The 10,163-nt window shown below is 46.2% G+C and overlaps 1 long non-coding RNA gene across 1 annotated transcript; it reads right to left on the bottom strand.

Moving 5' to 3' along the window:
- Positions 1-3,257: 3,257 nt before the first annotated feature.
- Positions 3,258-8,235, bottom strand: LOC127490358 (uncharacterized). The gene is made up of 3 exons (XR_007918338.2): positions 7,664-8,235; positions 7,132-7,225; positions 3,258-3,776 (listed from the first exon to the last, which is right to left on the bottom strand). It is a non-coding gene; the product is annotated as an uncharacterized lncRNA (long non-coding RNA).
- Between the last annotated feature and the right edge of the window lie 1,928 nt (positions 8,236-10,163).

The raw sequence follows: 10,163 nt of genomic DNA, 5'->3' as shown, positions 1-10,163 counted from the left end.
GTATTTTTCCATGGTAATTCTTAGCGTTATAACCATTGTCCTGCTCTCAGAGTGCACCATGCATTGCTTATGTCTATGGCCGTGTCTTCTACTTGACTATCCTGGGGATAGAAATCCAAATCCAAGGCGAATTCCCCAGATTCAGTAGGGAGCCGGACATGCACCCAAGGTTTCGGGTGAGAACTAGGGATAGCAATCATCCCAAAGGACTGACCACAGAGCCAGCACAAAGAAAGTGATCGGCGTTGACTAGTAACACAACAATGATGATCATGACAAAATCTGTGCCTCGCCCGCGCCAGGGTGTTGGCTTGGAAGGTAAGATGGATAAGGACAGAGCTGCTCCTTACCTCCACCACGGGAACATAGCCAAGGGAATCCCGGCCTTGTTTCTGGTTGCAGAGTCACACCCACAGTTCAGCCTTTCAGCCTCTCTGCCTCAAGAGGCCACGACCACGACCACGTGATGAAAAACTAATTAGAGCAAGCACAGTGACCAGAATGAGCGGCCCATTAAGGAAACTGGAGTCCAGTGAACGTGGAAGGGCATATGTACAGCCTTAGCAGGTATTTATTTGTGTCTTTCCCAGCTCTCCTAAGGGAGTTTGCTGTTGGAGAAGAGGCATGGTAAAAAAAACAGCGTGTTTCCACAGGACACCTCCTCCCGGTCCCCATAGAGATCCTTTGGGGGGCCAGAAGGCTGCGTGGAGCTCCGGTAGGAACATTCAGGCAACGCCTGCTGAGCCCCGGGCAGCGAGGTTAGCAGAGACCCAGGCAAATTCATCTTCATTTCATGTCTGCGACAGCTTCTCGACTTAGGTCAAGTCCAAGGCAAACCAAGTACTTTTGATTAGAGGCAGGGAGAGGTGGTGGAGAATGTATGAACTCACTGGGATTCTCCTCCCAACTCCACAGCCCATCAGCCAGGCGACCTTGACCTCCCCAATTAATTTCCCTGAGTCTCAATTCCCTCATCTGAAAAATAGGGATAAGAAGAAGCCACACTTGTCAGGCCAGTGTAGACTCAACAAAAGAGGCCGAATGTTGAGTTCGTAGCGGCAAGGGTCTAGGGGCAGGAGAGCCTGGCAGGGAAACAACTGGGCTCGCGAGCCAGATGGCCTGTGTTTGCACCCCAGCTTCTCAGCTTGCCGACTGTCCTTAACCTCTCTGTGCCTCAGAGTCTGTAAAATCTGTAAAGTGGAGAAAATTGCCACTAGCTTTGGGCTGTCGGGAGGATTAAATGAGTTAGCATATGGAAAGTCCTTAGAACAGGATTGGGCACACGGCGAGCGCTCAGTGAGTGTTAGCTATGATTGTTATTCAAATAGAATTATTAATAGAAATCTCTGATGACCAGAGAGCTCCTAATCATCTCACTTTAGTCCAGATATCAGCTGCAATACATCAGCTCCTACGCACAAATGGCAAGAGTGGATTTAAGCAAATCATAACTCAGTGAGTCATGATTCCAGTTTATAAGCAGAGAAGCACAATTCAATTTTATAGGCAGCTGGGCTGCTAATTAAGAAGCAGCCCTTAATTACAGCACCTGACACAGAGCCCTGCCTCGTGCTTACTCACCTTATTTTTCCCAGCTTCGCCCTCCGTCTTCCACTCATCTATTTCTCTACTTCTTGTTTATTTCCCTCTCTCCAGATTGGGGAGTGTCAGTTGTCTAGAGACTTAAACACTGAAACTATTCTCCAGCTCCAGCGCTCACTCCTATCTGCTGGAAGTAAAAACTGCACCAACTCCCCAGGATGGTGATTTCTGAGGATACAGACAGAGCCCCTGGAGTTTGGTAGGCGAAGAAAATGGTCCATAGAGTTTACTCAAGAAACACGAAAACCTACGTTCATAAAAAACTCCATAGACAGATATTTATAGCAGCTTTACTCCCCACTGCCAAAAGCTGGAAACAAGCCAAATGTCCTTCAACTGCCAAAGGATACAGACACAGTGGAAATAATGGAATACTCTCCAGCAAGAGAAAGAGACGAGCCACTAAGACAAGCAAGACAAGCCTATGTCCCAAGTGCATTAACTACCTAGAAGAAGCCAGACTCAAAAGACTATATATTGTATGATTCCTGTTAATGTCACTTTCTGCAAAAGGCAAAACTGTATGGACAGCAAATAGATCAGTGGTCGCCAGGGCCCAGAGTTGGGGGAATGTGAGCAACAGTGAGTCCTAGAGAGTTTGGAAAAGGAGTAGGGGTGGTAGTGCTGAGGCGTAGCAGGTTAAGCTGCTGCCTGCATCCCATATGGGTGCCAGTTCGAGTCCCATCTTTCCAACTTCTGATCCAGCTCCCTTCTAATGCACTTGGGAAAACAGCAGAAGCTGGCCCAAGTTCTCAGGCACCTGCACCCATGAGGGAGACCCGGAAGAAGCTCCTGGTTCCTGGCTTTGGACTGTCCCAACTCCAGCTGTTGTGGCCATTTGGGAAGTGAACCAGCAGATGGAAGATGGTTCTCTCTGTCTCTCCCTCCTTCTCTCTCTCTCTCTCTCCCTCTTTCTCTCTCTCTCTAACTGACTTTCAAATAAAATAAATGTTAAAAAAAAAGGAATAGGAATGTTCTGTTTCTTGATTGTGATGGTAGTTACACAACATACACATGTGTCAGAACTCATGGAACTGCACACTAACGTAGGCAAATTTGACTACAAGTGAATTATACCTCGGTTAACTTTAAATTGAAATGATGCACAGGCACTGCAGAGAAGCAAGAGTGACCTTGGCATTTCTCAAAGTGAAACAAATAGTCTCTATTTCATCCTTTTATTTTATGCTTTGCATTTCTTGAGATCTATATTAACCATTAAAATATGCTTTTTTTAAAGCAGAGATAATTAATCTCGTCAAATTGATCTTGCAGGAAGATTCAGATATGAATTCCATTGGGCAAACCTTTTAACAGCCCTAATCCATGGCAGATGACGCCTAAGATGGGATGCACGGCTCAGACTCTGGGGAAGAGGAGCTAAAGGCAATTCAACAGGTTTTGCTCCACCTGCTCATAAGAGACCTCAATACACAATGACGTCAGCACGTAGGAAAGCAGGTCTTGGGAAACTAAGGCAAAGTTGAATACAGCCGAATGGTGGGTGGGAACTCTCAGAAGAATAGCTTTGTCCAAGCGAAAAGAGGTCAACATAGAATCGTCCCAGGCCTCTCAGGGCCTAGCATGGCAGCAAAAGACCAGATTTTCACATTTCATTACAGATAAAAAAAAAAAGTGTGGATTAATGCGAGATTTTCCCACCATCAAAACAGTGTTTCTGTTCTACAGCTCAGTGATCTGACAATATTTCACAATAGCTTATTATAAATATATTTTATGAGTAGGAGAGAGGAACATGAAATGCCCTGTATTGATAAGATGGAAACATTAACAATCTTGATTTGATCAGTACACATTGTACATATTTATTGAAATATCACACTGTGCCCCAGAATTATGTGCAGTTATTAAATGTTGATAAGAAATAATTAAGGGGCAGGGGTTTGGCACAGTGGTTGAAACACTGCTTGGAATGCCTACATTGGAATGCCTGGTTCAACTCCTGGCTCTGCTTCTGATCCAGCTTCCTGCTCTTGTACACTCTGGAAGGTAGAAGGTGATGACGAGAGTACTTGGGTCCCTGACATTCACGGGGGAGGCCCAGGTTGAATTTCTGGTTCCCGGCTTCAGCCTGGCCCAACCTTGGCTATTGCGGGCATTTAGAGAATGAACTAGTTGACAGAAGGACTCTGTTTCTGCCTGTATCTCTCTGCCTTCAAATAAAAAAAGAAAATAAATAAAAGTTTAAATGCTTTAATGTTTAAGGAAATCGAATTAGCACTCTACCCCATAAATACAATTAAAATAATAATATGGTAAAAATACCCAGTACTTCTCCCCTCCAAATCCCCACAATTTTTCTGACTTGAAGTATTTCACTGATGAAACATTAGTGCCAGCTTTTCAAAGAATGACACATCCAAAAACTCTCAGTGGATGAGTGAGTAGCCCAAGACCAACAAGAACTAAGGCTTCTCTAAACACCAATGTGCATGATCTTGTCTCAACCCACCACAATCTACCAGGAAGACATCATCATCACCCCTTTAGAGATAAGTTATGGCTTAGGTAGGCAAAGCCACTTGTTCATAACCATTTTCTTTCTTTCTTTCTTTCTTTCTTTCTTTCTTTCTTTCTCTCTCTCTCTCTCTCTCTCTCTCTCTCTCTCTTCTCTCTTTCCCTCTTTCTCTCTTTCTCTCTCTCTCTCTCTTGCTCTCTCTCTTTCTCTCTTTCTCTCTCTCTTTTTCTCTTTCTTTTTAAGATTTATTTCTTATCTTCCATCCTCTGGCTCATTCTTCAAATGGCCACAACAATCAGGACTGGGCCAGGCTGAAGCCAGGATCCAGGAGCTTCTTCCTGGTCTCCCATGTGGGTGCAGGGGACCAAGCACTCCAGCCATCTTCCACTGCTTCCCCAGGCGCATTAGCAAGGAGCTGGATCTGAAGTGGAGCAGCCAAGACCTGTACTGGGATGCTGGCATTATACATTGTAGGCAGTAGCTTAACCCAGTACACTACAAAGCTGGGGGTGAGGTGGGTAGGCATTTTATTTTTCAAATGCAAGTGTTCTTTGATGCCATGGGGAGCTGGAGTGGTGATTTCTGAATTAAAGTCATACCGAGGCTAAGGGAGACAAGATGAGAGAAAATCACGTCATAAAGAGGTGGGCAATGGTGTGCTGACAGGTGCCTAACAACTGGCTCTAGAATGGGGTGGAGGTGGCTGGTTTACACTGTGATAAAGAATTCTGCCAACACCAGGTTCTCACTATCCTTGTGAATTCAACCAACACGCCAGCTTCCTGAGAACTTCACAAGAATCTCTCCCAAGTGCAACTTGTAAGACCATTTTTGGTGAAAATATCAGTTCAGAACTGGGCGACTGAGGGAGGGAAGAGGATCAAGGGTAGGGAGAAGAGTAGAGGAAGACAGACTTCAGGGGACAGATCTGAAACCTGCAGATGAAGACAGGAGCCCTGCTAGGAGTTTAAAGAAGGCATGGGCGCCCCAAGTCACCCTCCGTGTCCTCTGGCCCCCGAAGTTTAATGCTAGGGGTCTGGGAACTGAGCTGAAGCCTCTGCTTAAGGGAAACCAGGAGCACAGTGGTCCCTGGTCAGGGTTTCTAAGCCACCTGTGGGATAGATAAGAGACTGAGTCGTTGAGGAAACAGTGATTTCCAGCAACTGGGTTGTCAAACTGTCCCTGACATCCAAACATGAAAAACGACTGTCCAGTGGTGCAATGGATTAAGCTGCTGCCTGCAACACCGGCATCCCATACTGGCACTGGTTCGAGTCCCGGCTGCTCCACTTCCCACCCAGCTCCTGGCTAATGTGCCAGGGAAAGCAGCAGAAGATGGCCCAAGTACCTCGGTTCTGCCATCCATGTGAGAGACCTGGACGGAGTTCCTGGCTCCAGGCTTCACTTGGCACAGCCTGGTTGTTGGGGCCAGTTGGGGAGCGAGTCAGTGGACAGAAAAATCTCTCCCTCTTTTTCTCTTACTCTGTCTTTCAGATGAATAAATAAATCTTTAAAATTTTCAAAAAGTGTCTGTCCAGCCGCCTGAACTCCTTTGATAGCAATATCACCCCTATCATGCGGCTCCCTCATTAAGGGAAGCCGCCAGCCTCTCTCTACTCCCACATCTCACTTCCTACAGCTCACAGTTGACGCCAGCAGCTCCTCCTGTCACTTAGTTTCAGACTCTTGCCACTTAGACTCTATTTCTCATTCTCCCAATTGCAACCTCAACCATGGTTTGATGGGCACACTGTCCTTTCCCCTATAATTTGACTTCCCATTAGATTCTTCTGCTTCCACAGGCTTTAAATCAAAGCTGCCAGTTCTTTGACAGGCTTACCTTCCAGGTGTAGGGTCTCTGTCTCCAACTCTGGAATCTGGGCCCAAATAATCTTAGAGAACGGCAGGGGCTGGCGCTGTGGCGTAGTGGGTAAAGCTGCAGCCTGCAGTGCTGGCATCCCATATGGACGCTGGTTCGAGACCCGGCTGCTCTACTTCTGATGCAGCTCTCTGCTGTGGCCTGGGAAAGCAGTAGAGGATGGCCCAAGTCCTTAGACCCAGAAGAAGCTCCTGGCTTCAGATAGGCACAGCTCTGGCTGTTTTGGCCAATTGGAGAGTGAACCAGCAGATGGAAGACCTCTCTCTCTTTCTCTCTCTCTCTCTCTGCCTCTCCTTCTCTCTCTGTATAACTCTGACTTTCAAATAAATAAATAAATGTTTAAAAAAAAACTTATAGTGGGATTACATATCAATAAGCTTGTGGTAAGCTGAAAATGCCCTAACACACCTAATTTATGAGACATCTTTACCGAGTGACATGGCACACTGTTGAGTATCCGTTGTTTTTCCACGTGACCCTGTGACTGACCAGGAGCTGTCCACCATTTTAAGAGAGGATCATAGCACATGTCAATAACCCAGGAAAAGATTAAAAGCCTAAGTGCTGTTTCTACTGGATGAGGATTGTCTTTGTACCATAGTAAAGTTGAAAAACTGCCGTGTGAACCGTCTGTGTGTGATTCGGAGTTTGGGTCCTATAGACCTGTGCAATACTGAGATGCTGTGTAAGGAACTAATTACCCTGAGGCCCCCACGACGGAAAAGCCTTCCAGTGGACAGTCCCAGCAGGGCCACCACACATGAGAAAGCTGTCTTGGACCCTCCTGGTCCACCCAGCCTCCCTGTCAATACTGCCCGGCGATCTTAGCTAATGCCACGTTGGAGCTCACCTACTGGCCCCTGCCTAAATTCCTCAAGCACAGACGCATGAGATATTAGAAAACAGTTTCTGTGCGAAGTCAATCAGCTTGGGCGACCGTTTTTCTGTATAGAAAGGGTAACCACCACACTCCCCAGCCCCCAACTTGTCATGCCTTCCTATTTGAAGAGTCTCTGGGTTGACAGTGGGTCTGGCCCTAAGCCCCAGTTACAAGTTCGTTTGAATAATATCATGACATATTGGTTTATTTAATTCATCATATGAGCCAAAGATGGTGTTACCACTGTTTACCATCCGGAATCACAAACTTCCCCCATTTTCCTAGGAATACCTGTCTGGATCTGCAGACAATCTACAGCCGCCATTTCGCAGATGTCCTGTAGTATGTTTGTTGCTAGTTCCCTCTCTTCTTTGTGAGTTATTTCCTGTAAGAGATATGGAAACAGATTCACAGACAATTCGAGAAAAACACTTTTCCAAATGGGCAACAAAGTGCATCCATCACAATTCATGGAACAAGGAAGAACACACTGAGACCCATACGCTCAAAGCTACCTCATTGCAGTGAAACAACATGGACACTTTTTTTTTTTTTTTTGAATAACAAATTTCCCCAGAGACTCTTCAAAAAGAGAGAGGCATGAAAAGTTGGGGGCCAGAGAGTGTGTGGTTATCCTTGCTCTACAGAAAAATTGTCCCCCAAGTGTATGAACGTAGATCAGAAACCAGTTTGCTGCATCTCATGCTTTCGTGCTTATGGAATTTAGGCAGGGGTCAGTCAACGGACTCCGTGTAGCAAGAGCTAAGGTCACCAGGCAGTATTGACACGAGGCTGGGTGGACCAGGAGTCCAGGCAGACTTACCACAGGTGGCGGCTCTGCTGGGACTGTCCACGGTCGTGTTTTTCCCTCGTGGTGGCCTCAGGGGAGTCTCCTTACACAGCAGCTCAGGATTGACTGAGAATCATACGCAGATGGCCCCTCACTTTCCATGGTCCAGCTGACAATTTTTCTACTCTCTGATGGTACAGAAGCAATCTGCATTCAATAGATACGGCCCGGAATTTGTTAAGCACATACGCCACATCAAGCACCGTGGTGGACTCTGGGAACACAGAGATGCAGAACCAATGGCAGAACAGAGGCACTTACGTCTTGCGAAGGAAACAAACTATAAGAGCCATCTTGCCGCCGCGATTGTGAAGGCAAGCATTCCTTACGTTTTGATATAGCTGGAATTGAAAAGTGTTTGAGGGGCCGGAGCTGTGGCGTAGCCGGTAAAGCCGCCACATGCAGTGCTTGCATCCCATATGGGTGCCGGTTCAAGACCCAGCTGCTCCACTTCTGATCCAGCTCTCTGCTGTGGCTTAGGAAGGCAGTGGAGGATGGTCCAAGTCCTTGGGCCCCTGCACCCACGTGGGAGACCTGGCAGAAGCTCCTGGCTCCTGGCTTCGGATTGGCGCAGCTCCAGCTGTTGCGGTCATCTGGGGAGTGAACCAGTGGATGGAAGACCTCTCTCTCTCTCTCTCTCTGCCTCTCTTTCTCTCTCTGTGTAACTTTGAGTTTCTTTAAAAAAAAAAGAAGTGTTTGAGCAAAGCACATAGGTATATACTTACCTTTTCCTCACTGCAATGAATTATCTGCATCGGTGACAAAATTTTGACTAAATATCCAAACTTGAATTGTTGCTAAAAATGTCTTCCAAAAGATTATGTTGTGATGAAACATTAAGACACAAAAATGTTGAGCACATAGGAAAAAAGGCTTCTCTTCAATGGGCAATGCAATTAAAAGGTGTCTCCCAGGAGTAGCTAGCACAACTTTCAAACCAGGGAGAAACAGGCTCATGGTGTATGACTGCAGCATACACCATGAAAGGTTATCTCTCAGGTTCTAGAAATCTCTCCATTCAGGTCTTCCTGTTCCTAAAGATAAGCCATTCTACTGGCAGCAGCTTCTACTCTGCACAAGGCTATACGGATGGATGCATGTCATTGTAGTTTATTCATATGATAGCATGGACAGCACCAAGGGTGAATGCTGGTGTGAGCTGTGGACTTTGGTGATAATGGTGCGTCCACGTGGGTTCAGATCTGATGGGGATGTTGGCAATAGGAGAGGCTATGTGTGTGGAGACACATAGGGAGATCTCCTTACCTTCAACAGTTTTGCTAGGAACTAAAACTGCTCTTAAAAAATTCAAAGACAATAAGAAACACATACCATGTATCTTTATTACAGAATTGTTTGACGCGCCTTTAAATTCTGTGCCCAAAGCAAGTGCCTCCATACCCTCACTCCACGCTTAGCCCTGGACTCATTATGGATTGCCAAACTGTCTGTCAAAGAGGTTGGCTTCTAGGGGCAGGCATTTGGCAGAGTGGTTAAGACTCTGCTTGGTTCTAGTTCCAGTCGCTCCTCTTCCTGTCCAGCTCTCTGCTGTGGCCCGGGAGTGCAGTGGAGGATGGCTCAAGCCCTTGGGCCCTGCACCCGCGTGGGAGACCAGGAGAGGCACCTGGCTCCTGGCTTCAGATCAGCGCAGCACACCGGCCGCAGCGGGCTGGCCACAGCAGTCACTGGGGGTTGAACCAACAGAAAATGGAAGACATTTCTCTCTGTCTCTCTCTCACTGTCCACACTGCCTGTCAAAAAAAAAAAAAAAAAAAAAGACGTTGCTTGGGACATCGAAATCCCATATCAGAGGGCCTGGTTCAAGTCTCAAATTTGATCCCAAATCCAGCTTCCTGCTAATGAGCCCCCTGGGAGACAGCAGGTGATGGCACAAATACTTGGATCCCTGTCACCACATGGGAGACCTGGATTGAATTCCTAGTTCATGGTTTTGGCCTGGTTCAGCCCCGGCCATAACGGGCAATTGGGAATGAAGCAGCAGATGGAAATGTTGTTTCTCTCCCTCTGTCTTTTGGATAAAGTAGATTCCTAAATAAAAGCTCTTAAAAAGGGTTTTGCTTCTTAAGCATATACATATAAGCACTATTTTACAATGTTTTTAAATTTAATTACAAAAATACTACGTTCTCATGAAAATCAAAAGTAGAGAATAAAGGAAAAGGTAAAAATCTCTCATATCTTTCTCCTTTCAATCTCGTTTCTGGAATAAATTCTACATTTACTCTAATACTAAGTTATGTAGCCTTCCAGAGGAGTTTTGCACAAGCACATGCAAAGCGGGTATGTACTTGTGTACAAATGGGCTCACACCCCTGTTCTCACCTTGCCATTTTTTCCTATTAATGATATAAAGACACTTTCCCACGTGCAGCTATTCTTGCTTGCTCTGTTTGACCTGCATAGTCCATTCAAGCCGCTACCATGCACAGACTGACTTACAGACCACAGGCAT

This window comes from Oryctolagus cuniculus, chromosome 2, assembly GCF_964237555.1.
Source record: "Oryctolagus cuniculus chromosome 2, mOryCun1.1, whole genome shotgun sequence".
In the NCBI taxonomy this organism is placed as follows: domain Eukaryota; kingdom Metazoa; phylum Chordata; class Mammalia; order Lagomorpha; family Leporidae; genus Oryctolagus; species Oryctolagus cuniculus.
The sequence above is the reverse complement of the archived record's forward strand: the minus strand, read 5'-3'. Positions and strand labels throughout refer to the sequence as shown.